We start from the raw sequence: 17,399 nt of genomic DNA on the forward strand, positions 1-17,399 counted from the left end.
TAATGACAAATTGAAACTACTAGGGAAATGATCAGTAGGAAACGAAATAATCGAAAGCGTAAACTGATAAGAAAGAAGTTTATAACCAGTTCCGACGAAGACATTCCACCAAATGTGTATGCTGCCAGATACTTTCAACACGATCGGAGCGTTGAATTCTTCATGTGAGGAAGCCATCCAGCTGACTTACGGAAGGTCGGCGGTTCTACAAAGGTGCCTGCTCGTGATGAAATAATACACGGAGAGGCACCTGGGGTCTTCCTCTACCATTAAAGCTGGAACGACCTATAATTGTGTCGGTGCAACGTTAAACCCAACAAAATAAATAAATAAACGATAACAGCCACAGAGACAAGACCTATATGTTGAAACCGAAAGATTTAAATTCTAAAGACACAGAAGGTGTCACCCCGGTATAGAAGTACTTCCGGGTCGTTGTATCCTAGAAAGTAGTTCTTTGAAATTTTGAAGTTCCCAATATAAGGCTATCCCTACTTTGACATGTTAAATTCCAAATGTATTTATTGATACTGTGTACATTTTTTGTCATTTCTGATGTCTTTAACAGTTGTTTTATGTGTGTTATTCAGGATTACATTTCTGTGCGGAAGGATTAAAAAACTACACCAGACTGGTGGCCATGACAGATGTCAGTGGGAAATTTAAACATGGACTAGATACTTTGATGTGTAGTAAAAAAAGTTCATCGTTGATGGTGGTGTTTTTCTGTGATATATTGACTGGGATAGTATTACTCTTCAGAAATACAAAACTGTCAATGCTGCAATTTTGTTGTGAAATTCACAATCCATGTCCTTGTTTGTTTTACTATACAGCAAAGAAGGAGAAATTGTACCGGGCCGACACCAGAAAATTATTCCGAGATGTCAGATTCAACCAAAAAATGTTATAAAAGCTGGTGGAGAAAACATGGAACGAAACTCTGTAGAAATTAACGTCAAAGAAATTGCCAGGAAACAGCGCAAAGAAGTATCAAGTATTCTGTATAACTGTAACAGAGAGGCAGACGTAGAGCACTTGAAAACGTAGAGCTATAATAAAGAAATAATGAGATAAACCTTAATAGCTGCGAACGAAGGACGTTTAGACTGATTCTTAAATGGTGAAGGACTTAAATGGGATAATGCTCCTGTCCATGGAAACTTTTATCCAAGCAGCATGCCATTGAAACTTTATGTCAGAATAAGCCAAGAAACTCACTTTGTACCCACTTGGAAAAAAATATAGTGGAATATATGGGGTTTTTAACAGATAAGCATTGTCTCGAAAAAAGAAGAAGAATTTTTTGCTGAATATCTCTCTGAAATTGAAAATATTAAGCATGATGGATACTGGCCAAGAAAAGTAGAGGATCTTACCATGGAACTGTGCTAACTGTTCACATTCGATATACACCGACAAACCTGATCAACCAAAGAATATTGTTGAAACAACTTTAAAGGCAAATGACAATAATAATGAAAAAGAATTAGCATATATTTCAATTATTCCAAATACTCTGAACCATTATGATGCATGTATTAGTGTTGCTCATTGTGACTCGGAACAGTTTGCAGTTTGTACAGTTCGAGCCTCACCTTTGCCAAGTGCAAGTACTGACGTACCTGATTCAGTGTTTACAGTGTTTCTGTGCATCAAACTCTATGACTTCAAATCAGCAAGAACAAAAGCAATTTCCAAGACTGTATGTGGCAAAACGCCAATATGGAAACAAATGAAGTAGATACGATTTGTATTGTTTAAGACAGAGATGTGCTATTTCAAGTACAAGTTTGATGTAGCAGAAGAATTTAAGAAAGTAGAGCTTCTTGGAAGGAAGCGTCCAAATGAGCATATTCATTCTTTATACAAAAGGAAGCTCCCAGTATCAAGTTCGAAAAAGAAAGACTAAGCAAGGTGTAATTCCTACTGAATTTCATGATTATTATAAAGGATTATCGGCTAGACAGACTGTTATGGAACGTCTGCCTGAACCAGATACCGAGGAAACAGATGAGGTTACTGACATTGATTAAGAATGTTTATACATTTGTAACTGTGGTACCAAGTATAATTTACTTTGAAGTTGTACAAGTATCTTAATACTCAAACAATATTTCATGTTAGTACAGTAAACTTAAAATATTTACAAAACATTAACAGCTCTTGTGTTTTACATAATTACCTAGTTCTATTACCGGCTACAATCTCTTATTATAACAGTAATATTTTTTTTAAAACTGCTACAGAAATATTTGTGTTGTTGCAGAGCCATTTGAAATAAACAAGGTTGCCACTTACCTTGAAAAGTTGGGGAAAATGATTTTTGAAGGTCTGTAAATTCTTGATGATGGTTAGTGAAAAATCAAATTTTAGAAAAAGCTTTGATAGACAATAGAATAGTACAAGTGGAAATAACATCAGATGTTTTAAAACTGAATAAATAATTATTTGCTTTTGGATACAGAATATACATTATATAAAAATAAAATATTACCAAAGCCATAACTGAAATACGTTTATCAAATGTGAACATATACCCACAAGTTCGAAGGGAATATATAAAGAAATGATAAATACGTTTGAACAATTTTATTTCACGCCATGTACAGTTCTTAATCTAATATAAAAACATGTCATAGACTTCAGAAAGTGCAAAAGAACTTCAACTTTTCATTTAAAGACCAATAAATTACTTGGAACCTCGATCTGAAATGGATATAAATAGATTGAAAGCTATTATATGCACATTTCAATTATAGGTAATATTTCGGTATTGAAATTAATAATTCTTCCAAAAATTAGCATCTTTGCTTTCTGTTCTACCAAATTCTTCGGGTGAAGTTATAACAAGAATTACTCAAAGTTGTTATGAATTTATACGAAATTCAAAAAGGGAGAGTTTTAAAATGGATACAATAATACAAGAATTTAAAAACGGGGACGTGAATATAATAGACTTACAAATATCTTTAAGCTATATAAAATTCTGCCGAAGTAAAAGAAAAGCAAACAATTGAAATAGCGGATTGTGGAAAGAAATAATAAAGAAGCACCTATAACATTTAGGAGAAATATCTCTTTCCAATATACATTCAAAAGACGTATCGGAAAAATCTTTTTAAAATAATAATAATCATTAGAAAAAAATATTGCAACTAAACTAACAATAGTGAACACCAAATGCATGAACCTATCTTAAAACCGATTTTACAGGTGTTTCTATTTATGTCTAAATAAAGCAAGTGACCCTAGGACGTGGCCTGGTTTGACCCCATGTATAGGATTTGAACACACTTTAGGAAAATTTCTAGACCATAGTACATATCAAATAACATTTTAACTATGTTTAAACCTGGTGCATAGTACTATCGATAAACATAAACTTGTTAAGTTTAAAGGAATTATTTTGACATTATATTTGTAATATGCCAACTTATTTTGTAATCATTTTACCTTGATATAGAAAGTAACGTTGCCGCTTTTATAAATGTATGAATGGGTTGACATTCACATGCCTGATTAGTTTCCTTTCCGTATGCCAAGCCAACAAACACGTTTGTTTTGTGTATTAACGTTTTCAGAAGGTTTCGGTCTCTGTCGTTGATACACAAAAAAAAAAAAAAAACGTTTTCCATATAATATCTAGTCTTTAAAATACTAAAAACAATATTAACAAATTTATTTACCAAACAAAATAAATTATTTACAGATGAAAAGAGGAAATAAAATAAATAAATAAATAAAAAATAAATAAATACACCTAAGAAAAAATCGCGTAGGTGTTACCGATCTTCTGTGATGCAACATCGTTTCAAACAGTGATTATTTGTACTGCACGTATAAAATACTGTCCTTCAAATTTTAAATCCAAACGGCTTTTTTTTCCAATTATGCCTCTAAGTAGTGCCGGATTTGATGAAATGGCTGCATGCTAACCGAGAACATTGTCGTTTGAATTTGGTCACACCACACATCTCTAGGACATCGCCGTATACTTTCTAAAGGCGCACAAATGTACCAATGTATATATGGGGTAAAAAGCTTGAATATAGAAAATATGGTACATACCATTGCACATAAAAAGACTTTTAAATTGTCAAAAGAAGTTCCAAGCAAAAATAAACAATTTACAAAATTCGCAATATAGATTCAACACTCTTTTGAAACATTATGAAACAGGGTGAAAACGGATACACAACTTCAAAAGATAAGAAACTTACAAATTACTAAAACCAAAAGTTACTGCAAAAGAGTTACGATAAAAATATCGAACTTTAAACGTAAAATGCAGACATATTTTCAATAAAACACAAATATCACGACAAAGCTAAAACTTTACCCATAAATTCAAACAAACATGTCGTCATAGTTTTACTCTCGTTATGAAAATGTTAGCGAAGGAATTAACAAGTGAAAAACTGGTAGACGAAAACTTTACCCTACCTCCTAGTATATTTACAATTTAGTTTTACCTCCCCTATTACAAACATAAGTGAACAAAATATAGATAGGCACGGCTTTGACACTTAAGAAATAAGTTTTCAGGGAAGATAGGAAATAGTGTTTCCAAAAAAATGTATAAACTTCTTTTGGCCTCAATTGTTGCAATAAAAGTCCATGAGCTCTCGGACAACTCCTTGATGCATTCAGTAATTGCACAAGAGACATAAATTATTTGGTCATTGTACACAAAAATTCTAATGTTATGGGACAATGCGACCTTTACCTTTGACTTATTGACCTCAAAATCAATAGGGGTCATCTGCTGATCATGATCAACCTACCTATCAAGTTGCGTGATCCTAGACCCAAGCGTTCTTTAGGTATCATCCGGAAACTGTTTAACTGTTCAGGATTATTGAAACTTTAACCTTTGACTTACTGACCTTAAAATCTATAGGAGTCATCTGCTGATCATGATCAACCATCCTATCAAGTTTCGTGATCCTAGGCCTAAGAGTTCTGAAGTTTTCACCCGGAAACGGTTTAACTATTCAGTGAGACCTTGACCTTTGACCTACTGACCTCAAAATCAATAATGGTCATCTGATGGTTATGACCAATCTCCCTATCAACTTGAATGATCCTATGCTGAAGCGTTCTTGAGTTTTCGTCCGGAAACAAATTGGTCTAAATACAGACCGACCGACCGACATCAGGAAAACAATATACCCCTATTTCTGCGAAGAGGGACAAGAAAATAACCATTCTGAAGCTTCAGTGTTTTTCTGATTCTATTTTTTAAAAAATCTGGTTTATAGTTATTCCGACAACTAAAGCAGTTTTGGTATTGTTAGTTTAGTTTAAGGATGTACGAGCGTTTTTTTCAGGATATCTGCCATTTTGAAAAATGTTTCTTCGAATATTGCTTTCTAACAAAACTTTTGCCAAAAATTAATGCTAAATAATTAAAATATGGCTAATAATGTACCATTTAACCAAATATATTATGCTTTTTGCGAAAAAAAAATTGTTCACCCTTAGTTTTGGCTGGCATTTGCCTAAAATTGACGTAAGATTTACAATGGGGTAGGGGTAGGTAATTTCAAATATCTATTAAATTAGATTAGGTTTGGTTTTGATATTTTTCTGACTGATACATATAATGTTAAGCTATAAATAAAATAAAAGTTTTCAAGATAGCACTTTATATTATCTAGAAAATATATTAAATTAAAACAAGAAAGAACAAAAAATATCAAAATTCACCACTTTTTAACAGTTTTTTCTTAATAAATCTCTTAGATGCACGGTGACACCGACTTTTTTTTCTTTCCATTTTGAAGCATTTTTGAGTGTCATTAATGCTGCAAAATATTTTGAAAATCTTAACGTAGAATTTTTTTGTAGATCTAAATACGTTTTTTCCATTGAAAATAAAGTGGGTGGGGTTATTATGTCAACATGTAAAAATTAAAGAGATTTGTTAGTGACATTTATGCTTATATAATACTGACATCACCATATATTTATATTAACCGGTAAGACCTGAAATCCCTATAAGATTAAGTAGTATATTATATGTTTTATAAAGTACCAACATTTTTTTTCAATTTTACTAGATTTCAGAAATGCGTGAAGAGTGGGTGAAGAAAATACCCTATAAAATTAAAACGAGTTCGGTGACCTATGTTTTTTCTGCTCTTGTTTGTCTTAGAAACTAATGTTCTTCAAGCTCACAGGGTATGAAAAAATTCTTAGCATTAGAAAAATATCGCTCGTACATCCTTAAAATGTAAAAAATTAATGCGATAATGAAGTAATTGGTGGTGTGTACTTATGTAAAGTGGTTGAATTCGTGAATATGTATTCTACTCAATGTGTCTGTATATACAAGTATAATACAAATCAAGTGTTTTTCTCTCATAAAATGAATTGTTATCCGGGGAAATAAGTAAATGATTTAATACTACATGCGGGAAAACAACCATTGAAATCTAAGCCGAAATTCTATGAAAACAATTTTTCTGAATCAACGTATTAATACGTGAGTATGGTAGTATGTTCCTTTTAAACTGTCTAGATTATTATTCTGATTATGATTTTCTTCCATTCCCCCACCCCAAAAATATCTTTCTTTTTTTTTAAATACAATTTTGAGATAATCCAACCATTCAACCACCGATCCCTGGGGGCCAAAGTATCATTACAGGAGATGTTATGATGACAGGCTGTTAACGGTATGCTGATAGAATGTCAAATTGCAATCATATCATCTTAAAAATCTCATCCCACCACTGTGATACTATCATACTATCATCCTAGCATCGTCTTCTTATCGTGATATAATTCTACCATGGTCATCTTATTGTCCTACCACTGCCATCTCAACATCGTAACATCCCAGCACCCTATCTTCCATCCATCTTGCCATCATATTATGCAAACAATCGAGATTACGAACACTTAACTGGCGCACAATAAGCACTTATTGGAATAGGAACATAGCAAACGGTCGTGTCAATAAATAACTTACCGGTGCTACCTTGCATTGTCTGCACATCTTAAAGTGAGATAGATAGATAGATAGATACATAGATACATAGATAGATACATAGATAGATAAATGATAGTTTATATAAGTCTCATCAATGTACACTTTTACGAATATATAAAAGTAAAATAAAGTAAAATCTGTTACATTTGTACATTGCCAATCTATAAGATTTACAAAAAACTATAAATAATTATTAATATGAAAGTAGGTGCTACCTAAAAGGCAGAGCTCCCATGAAAAATCATCAGTGCCCGTTAAAAATTAAAGGAGTGGTGCTGGAATTATCTGGAATTATGGATTCGTTTAGGAAGTTTATGTTCTTTAGATCTATTAAAATTATTAATGATAATTCATGATTTCTGAATGCATGTTTTAGACTGCATCAAGATTAATTCTCGACATGTGAAAACTCTACAAATATTCTGTATATAATCAAAAGAAAGTTTGGTATAGATTAACATCTGCACCAAGATAAAGAAAAAAAAACGTATTTGAATAATTTCTGTTATTCTTATTAAAACGCACTGCATCAACAATTTTACATAACTTATTATCATACTGGAAACCGGTCACAAAATGATAACTGCTTCAAATTGAAAAGCTTGAACTTTGAAAATTTCAAACCTAACAGAATCTCATTAGGCCAATAGCCAAAGGAATTCTGTGTCTTTGCGAGTGAATGTTGGGCAATGAGGACTTAATGTAAAAAGTTAATGTTCCAATTCCAAATTTAATTACAATAGACTTTAGTTATACAATTAGTTATACAATATTTTCAAAACTCATAATAATACAAAAAAAAAAATGAAATAAAAAATAAAAATTAAAAAAAATATATGGTCCAGGTGAGGTTCGAACTCACGACCTCTGGATTACAACTACACCATTGTGGAGTTATGACGTCATGAGACAAACATAAATATATATAATAAAGTTCAGTAATGGCAGCGTGACAAAAGTCGTTTCAAACTGAAAATATTGTGTTTTATTTCTTTTTTTCTTCGTAGAAAATGTATTTAGCATTAATTTCTTATTATCAAACGCTCATTTGCATTTTTATTCAATATTCAAAGCAGTAAGCGAGACGCTTTTGTCAACCATAAACAGTAAGCGTCTACTGACGTCTTTACTGATTAATTACTAGGTTATCGCTTTTTGTCAACCACGAAATCTTGCACTTACGTCAACCACGCGTTCTTATCCCGCCTACTGTATTTGCCCCGCCTTTTACGCTTTATTATACGACACATCACGAACAAAATATATTATGCGGATTCTGAAATGATATAATGCCACTTGTAGAAGTATGCAAATGATATGATAATAATGACATTGTGTTTGCAAATATGTATTGTTTTTCTTAAATTATAACTTAGATATATATTTATTGTATGTTTATAATAAAAAATAATATTGTGTTTTATATATGTCTAATTTTACGTTGACTTGTACTCTAGGTATGATTAGGCCGAAGGGCTATATTTTTCTTTAATTAGGCCTAAAATTCTTTGTTTCTAGTAACATGCTCAAAAAAGGGTAGGTAGGTCGAATTATTTTTCTTAAATTTATTAATGGAGACTTTTCGGATTTTTTTTGTGTCAAAATATTAATGAAAATAAAGGAGTTATGCCTTGAGAGCAACAGTAAGTTGATTCCTAGCATCACTGACCATGTTAAAATCATAGAAAGTGCAGTTTTGCAAATTAAAAAAAAAAATGTTGAAAAAATATCTCCTAGGCCATAAAAACATTTAGTGTCAGGCCAAAATTTATGGTTGGTTGGGATAATGGAAACAAACATTTTTTACGCCTTACTGTACCAGATATGGTCTGTAGTTTTGAATATAAAATGTTCTGTTGTTTATTTCTGTATTCTATGTATTCGAAAAGTAATTGTTTATTGTTTAGATATGATTTGACACTATCCCAAATTATTTTATGTAACTATATATCGTAAGTGGTATGATGTGTTAATAAAAGTCTTTACACATTATGTTTTATAAAACAATGAATTAGTTTACGGCAGTAGTATAAGAAATAAGGTACCTGAGCCTGATTATGAAATTTAATTAAAAAAAAATAATTTATAAAAATCAACAATTTTTATAAATTATTTAATTAAAACGTATATTTCTTTTAAAACAACTTTTTAATTTAAAATCAACAATTTTTATAAATTATATTTTTTTAAAAAATCCAATGCCGGACAATTCAAAAAACCACTTCTGTTTTTTATTGAACGTAAGTGGACTAAAGCGTCCCCAGAAGATGTTAGATTAAAATAAAGTACTGAAAAATATATATTTAACTTTAAAAAATATATATATAACTTTAAAAAATATATATATAACTTTAAAAAATATCTTAAAACCGATATTAACTTTACACACTATCATTAATTCTCTCTAGTGAGAAACCAATAACCGTCCACGTCATTTTTGCCAGCGTGGCAATTCTCCCCGGCGAGAATTATTCTCTCTAGTGAGAAATCAATAACCGCCCACGTCATTTTTGCCAACGTGGAGCTTAACTGTCATTTTTGCCAGCGTGGCAATTCTCACCGCAAGAATGATTCTCACTGGTGAGAATTAATGTTCCTGATTTTAGTTACTGTATAAATTAAACCGTGTTGAGTTTTGTCCCTTTGATCAAATAAAAAGTTTTATCGAATTAATCATGCGTAGGATTGTTTTACAATTTCTGCAGGATATTAATGTTAGTTAATGAAACATGAAATAGGAAAGGATTGTTTGTTCATTATGTTTTACATTGTTTACTCTCAGTGTTTTATACAATAAATCATAAATATTTATACCATCTTGTAACATTTTAATGAAAATAAACAATAATATCCACAGAGCGTACTTGTTTTGTCTTGATATTGTATGATTTAAATTTAAATACATATAATATAGATGAGTTTACAAAATAAAATATATTGTTTGAAAGAAAGAAGATTTACTGATAATATAAACCCCCATTATGTTATAACAAAAAACGGGAGAAAAATGATAATGGCTACTTGTGCGTCTTGTGGAAGAATGAAATCAAAGTTTGTTAAAACTACTATGACAGCAGGCAATTTAGATATCCATAAAGCAGTGTTACCTTTATTACCTAAAAAAGGGTTAACACTTCCAGGATATAACTATTGTGGACCAGGAAATCCTTTGGATAATGGACCTCCTGTCGACGAACTGGACGCAGTATGTAAGACCCACGACTTTTGCTACGACAGCGGTGTAAAAAAGGGTATATGTGACAAACAAATGCTTTCCAACCTAAATAACACTAAATCAAAAACATTTGGGGAAAAGATTGCAAAACATTTAGTTGTGAAACCAGCAATTAATATGAAATATAAACTTGGTCTTGGACAAAAACGAAAGTCAAAAAACGGGAAAAGGGGGTATACTCTACCCCCGGAATAAATTGGAGTGATGAATTAGCAGAAGAATTACACAAACCAATTAAAAGAAAATTTAGGAAACGAAGAGTGATTGTCAATGATATTGATGATACTTGGTCTGCTGATTTAGTTGATATGCAAGCTTTTTCAAAATACAATAAAGGAGTAAAGTACTTGTTAACCGTTATTGATATATTTAGTAAATATGCTTGGGTTATTCCATTAAAGAATAAAACCGGAGAATCTGTTACTGAAGCATTTGGAAAAATAATTTTAGAAGGACGATTACCAGTAAATTTATGGGTAGATGAAGGAAAAGAATTTTATAATAAAAAGTTTGAATCATTTTTGAATAAATATAAAATTAACATGTACCATACATTTAATGAAGGTAAGGCTGTAGTAATCGAAAGATTTAATAGAAGTTTAAAAAGAATAATGTGGAAATATTTTACAGCAAATAATACTTATACTTATTTAGATAATTTACAGAAAATGGTTGATAAATATAACAAAACAAAACATTCTAGTATAAAAATGACACCAACCGAAGCCAGTAAAAACTTAAATAAAGGTACTGTTTACTTTAACTTATATGGTAATTTAAAGGTACCAAAGAGCAAAGCAAAATTTAAAATCGGTGATCGAGTTCGTTTAAGCAAACTTAAAAGACATTTTGAAAAAGGATATACACCAAACTGAACAGAGGAAATATTTATAATTTATAAAATTAATAATACAAATCCAAGAACATACTCTATTAAAGATTTAAATAATGAAATTGTTCAAGGTTCATTTTACGAACAAGAACTTTTACCTACTACACAAGAAGTTTTTAGAATAGAAAAAGTTATCAAACGAGACTATAAGAAAAAACAAGCTTTAGTAAAATGGAAAGGTTACAATGAAAAATTTAATAGCTGGGTTCCATTTAGTGAATTGGAAGAAATTTAAATTGAAAATATATTATATAAATGAGTAATAAAAATTTAATTTCTAATAATGGAATAGAAACAATAGATCAATTAATTATTCACCTAACTAAACTAGCTGCTGCTTACAGAAAAAGTTATAAATTTTGTGGGAGAGTAAGTACTGGGTTATATATTACAACAAATATCTTTAGTTGTTCAGCTGCATTAGCGCTTGTTCCAGCTATTCCTGTATTTGTAGCAGCTGTTGGTGTTGTTCCATCAGTAATTACCATATTTATTAATAGACTAAAACTTAACGACAAGAAAGCTATTTTAAAATTGCATCACCACAAAATAAAACAACTAATAACAAAAGCACGGATTGCAGCTTTAGCTGTTCATAACCCTAATGATCCTAGAAAAGAAGAAGAGAAAAAAGTTATTCAAGATATTTTTTCAATACTGTTAGAAATGCAGAAAGAAAAAAATTATTTAATACCCTTTGAAAGATATATGAAAGAATTTAAACTTAATGGAAATAAAGGCAAAGAGGAATAATATGTTTTCAATGTGCGTTTTTTGTGTAAAGATTTTTTTCTATAAGTATTATATAAATGGTTAATAGAAAGATAGATAGAATGATTATGCCAAAATTATCTAGCACTTTAGGAGAAATAATGAATCCAGACAAAGATTCATATAAAAAAGTTCTTAAAAGAAGAAATGTTATTAAATCAAAACTTAATCAAATAGTTAGCGATGAATATAAAAATCATGTCATTGATAAATTACAAAATGTTATAGATCCTTATCTATTAGAAAGAAATTTATTTGAATGGAAATGTGGTTGTCTATTAACCGAAGAAGAAAATACTGAAAGGTTATGTGATTGTCCCAGACCAAATAATTATCGAAACAATCCTAAAAAGTTATTGCAATAAATTGTAGTACAAACGAGAAAAAAATATATAAAACTATTTATCAAACATCTAAAAATCTTAATATTAATTCTAGAACGATATCAAATTGTTGTGAAGGTAGAGGTAGGGCAAAATTTGGAAGATCAAAAAACGATGGCGAAAAATATAAATTGAAATATTTTTAATATATAAGTTTTTACCGTGTGTGCGTTTTGTCCAAATATTTATTTTCTAAATATAATATATAGATGGAAATCGAGAGATCCACAAAAGAATATTATAAGAAATTTGAAATTAAAATTGAATATAGACAAGATCCAAAGAATCAATTATATTTAACTATAAACGACTCATTTGTATTCTTAAATCTGAACTTAAAGCTTTAAAAGGTATAGAAATAAACGTTGTTTTAAAAATAACTTTTGTAAAAATGGATAAAACTGATACAATATATAAATCAACTTATTTCCAATCAAAGGCTTTGGAAATTATTAATATAAACGAAATAAAAAAAACTTTGCATCAAGCTTTTGATGAAATAATAAATAGAATCGGTAATTGGATTTCAGAAGGAAGCGGCTGGCGAATATACTCAGTCGACTTCCATTATTTATCTATTTATAAGTACAGCCCTTTAGCTGCTTCCAGCTATTTGGAATTGCCGGAAAAATTGCAAAATCCAATGAAAGGATTAATAAATATAAAGAACAATGACAATGAATGTTTCAGGTGGTGCCATTTAGCATATAAATTTCCTGTTAAAAAACATTCTGAAAGAGTTTCAAATTATAAAAAACATATAAACGATCTTAATTATAAAGGAATAAAGTTTCCTGTTACATTGAATCAAATACATAAAATAGAAAATTTAAATAGCATTTCATTTAATGTATTTGGTTATGAAGAACCCAATGGAGTATATCTATTATATATATCAAAGAGTGGTTTTGAAGACCACTGTGATTTATTATTAATTAATAACGATGAGAAAAATCATTATGTCTGGATTAAAGATTTTAACAGACTAATGTTTAAAAAAACAAAATGTAAAAATAAAAAACATTTTTGCAAATCATGTTTACAGAATTTTACAAAAGAAGAAATACTGAATAGACATAAAGAAAATTGTTTGTCTATTAATGGTACCCAAGGTGTTAAAATGCCACCAGAAGGTAGTAAAGTAGAATTTAAAAATTATCATAAAGGTTTAGAAGCACCTTTTGTAATATATGCCGATTTTGAGGCATTAACAGAAAAGGTATCTAGTGCTCAGCCAAATCCAGATTCTTCATTTACAGAAGAATACCAAAAACATACAGATTGTGGTTATGGATATAAAGTCGTCTGTTGCTATGACGATAAATATACCAAACCAACCCAGGTTTATAGAGGTCCTGATGCTGTATATAAATTTATAGAAAAAATGCTCGAGGAAGAAAAGCATTGTAAAAAAATATTCAGAAATAATTTTAATAAAGATTTAAGAATGTCTAAAAAAGATGAAACTGAATATAAGAAACAGAAATCTTGCCATATATGTCAAAAAGAATATATAGAAGATTCAATCAAAGTAAGAGACCACTGTCATATAACAGGAAAATTCAGAGGAAGCGCTCACTCGGAGTGTAATATTTATTTTAGATTAACACATAAAATTCCTGTTATTTTTCATAATTTAAGAGGTTATGATTCCCACTTTATTATGCAACAAATAGGGAAATTCAAAAAAGAAATTAACGTCATTCCAAACAATATGGAAAAATACATGGCGTTTATGATTAGTGACTTAGTATTTATTGATTCATTTCAATTCATGTCGCAGTCATTGGATAACTTAGTAAAAAACATCCCAGATTTTAAATATTTATCCCAAGAATTTCCTAAAAGGAAAATTGAATTATTAAAAACAAAGGGTGTTTATCCATATGATTATATGGATTCATTTGATAAATTTAAAGAAAAAAAGTTGCCTCCCAAAGAAGAATTTTATTCTGCGTTGAATGAAACACATATTTCCAATGAAGAATATGAACATGCTCAAAATATCTGGAAAAAATTTAAAATAAAAACAATGGGAGATTACCATGATCTTTACCTGAAAACAGACGTACTGCTTTTAACTGATGTTTTTGAAAACTTTAGGAAAATATGTTTATCGTATTATAAGTTAGATCCATGTCATTATTTTAGTAGTCCTGGGTTAGCCTGGGATGCAATGCTTAAAATGACAAAAATAAAATTAGATTTAATAACTGACATTGATAAATACCTTTTTATTGAAAAGGGTTTAAGAGGAGGAATCAGCTATATTTCAAATAGATATAGCAAAGCTAATAATAAATATATGAAAAATTATAATCCCAAAGAGGAAAATAAATATATAATGTATCTGGACGCCAACAACCTTTATGGATGGGCCATGTCTCAGTCTTTACCCACAGGTAACTTTAAATGGACAACTGAAAAACAATTTAAGAAATTAGTTAAAAAGGAAAAACTAATTTTATAATTGAATGTGATTTAGAATATCCAGAGGAATTATGGGATTCTCATAATGATTACCCACTAGCTCCAGAAAAAATTATTAAACCAGATGAATGGTTATCTAATAACAGTAAAAATATTAAAGAAAAATTTGAAATAGGAAAAAGCAATATAAAGAAGTTGGTTCCAACTTTGAAGAAAAAGAAGAATTATGCGGTTCATTATAGAAATCTTGAACTGTATACTCAGTTAGGATTAAAGGTGACTAAAATACATAAAATATTAACCTTTGACGAATCTCCTTGGTTGAAAAAATATATAGACTTCAATACCCAGAAAAGATCTGAGGCAAAGAATTCATTCGAAAAAGACTTTTTCAAATTAATGAATAATTCCGTCTTTGGTAAAACGATGGAGAATTTAAGAAAAAGAGTTAATATTAAATTGACTCATGACGAAAATATTTTATTAAAACATGTTGCCAAACCATCATTTGTTAGTGCGACAAAATTTAACGAGAATCTTTTTGGTATTCATAGAATAAAAGAAAGTTTATTATTGAATAGACCTTGTTACGTTGGAATGTGCATTCTAGATTTGTCAAAGTATTTAATGTACGATTTCCACTACAATTATATAAAAGAAAAATATGGAGATTCAGCGAAGTTATTATTTACTGACACTGATTCATTATGCTATGAAATCAAAACAAAAGACGCCTATAAAGACTTCTATAAAGATAAAGAGCTATTTGATAATAGCGATTACAACATTAATTCAAAATTTTATTTCAATGAAAATAAAAAAGTAATTGGAAAATTTAAAGATGAAACTGCCGGTAATCTGATAACTGAATTTGTTGGATTACGGAGCAAAATGTATTCTTATTTGCTAGAAAATGAAGCAAATATTAATACTAAAAAATGTAAAGGAATTAAAAAAAGCGTTGTCAAAAAGACAATAACGCATAAAAATTATAAAGACACTTTGTTTAACTCAACACAAAGTATGCATAAATTTAAAGTTATAAGATCGAAAAAACATAATGTTTCTAGTTATGTTATAAATAAAACGTCGTTATCATGTTATGACGATAAAAGATTTATTCTTAAGGATGGGATTACTACCCAAGCCTACAAATAAAAAAAGATTTATACATCATTACGATGTAATTTTTTAAACATCTTTATGACTTAATTTTAATTTTAGAAAGAACATAGTTTCTTATTTTTTAAGCATCTTTTTGATGTGATTTTTTTGATGTGATTTTTGATTTTTTTTTAAGCATCTTTTTGATGTGATTTTTGATTTTTTAAACATCTTTATGATTTAATTTTAATTTTAGAAAGAACATATTTTCTAATTTTTAAAACATCTTTATGATGTGATTTTTTATAATTGTTTTAGGAGAAACATAAGTTTCTACTTAAATAATAGAACCATAAATTGTTAATTGAATATTTATAACATTTAAACCAGTAATATAAATAACATCATTCATATTAAATTTATTAGCATAATTAATAGAAATAGATTCATTTTTTCTCTTTGTGTTTGCATTGTAACATTTTCTTTGTTTTTTAGTTGTAATTTAGCTTCTCCTTTATCTAATTTAATTGCATCAACAAGAATAACTAAAATACAATTAAAATTAATTGTTACATTATTACCATTTTGAACTAAACCAGGACTAGCATTTACAGTTTTCCACTGAAATAATCCACTATCAGTATCTTCGGTATAACATGTTAAGAACAACGGAGGTTTTCTTATTATTTGTTGTCGTATTTTACTTATTTTTCGTTTATATTATTGAATATTCCCATTATATTAATTATTCCAGTTAAATAAAAAATACAGTAATTAATTAAAGTTTTTAATTCAAAAGTTTACTTTCTTTATAATTTATATATTCCTCCAATATGTAGAATTTGACATGACTCTCCGTCATAAGAATAAATGATACTTCTGTAGATGATGAATCGTCATAAGAATGAATGTCAAACATTGTCCTTTCTGTTAAATAAATTTTAATTTTTTTTTGATATCCACATAAAATTTTTTGGATGGGATTATTTCTAACTATCTCAGGTGTTATATTTACACTCCCACCGGGAAATTTACCTGTAAAACCATCTTGCCACCACCTAAAAAGAAAATGTGATATTTGACATTTTTCCATCTGATCAAACGACGTTAAATAAAACCTAATATCTATTATATAAATTCCAGCCTTTTTGGTTGAAAACACATTTTTAATAGCACATCCGGTATAGCTAGTTTATATTCTTGATTTATGTTTATAAAATCTCTATAATCTACGATATTTCCAGATTTCAAATTAAATGCATTAAAATATCCCTGACCACTTCTAATTAAATTTTCATATAATGAATATATCCAGACACCGTGGCGATCAAAATACTTTTTCATTTTTATATATGAACGTGATGTAAAAGAACCTGATAGTTCTTCATCATTATAACCACTGTTATATTCAAAAAGAAACACTTCACGTTTTACTTTTTCCAGTTCAGATTTATATTCTGCAAATTTATTTTCATGTTCAAGAATTACTTCAGCTAAATCATCAACTCGTTTTGTTGTAGCAACTTCAGAAGCAGACAAATTGTCAAGAGTATTCTTTGTTCTAGGTAATTGTGTTTCTTGTTT

The sequence above is a fragment of the Mercenaria mercenaria genome, chromosome 12 (genome assembly GCF_021730395.1).
Source record: "Mercenaria mercenaria strain notata chromosome 12, MADL_Memer_1, whole genome shotgun sequence".
Lineage (NCBI taxonomy): Eukaryota > Metazoa > Mollusca > Bivalvia > Venerida > Veneridae > Mercenaria > Mercenaria mercenaria.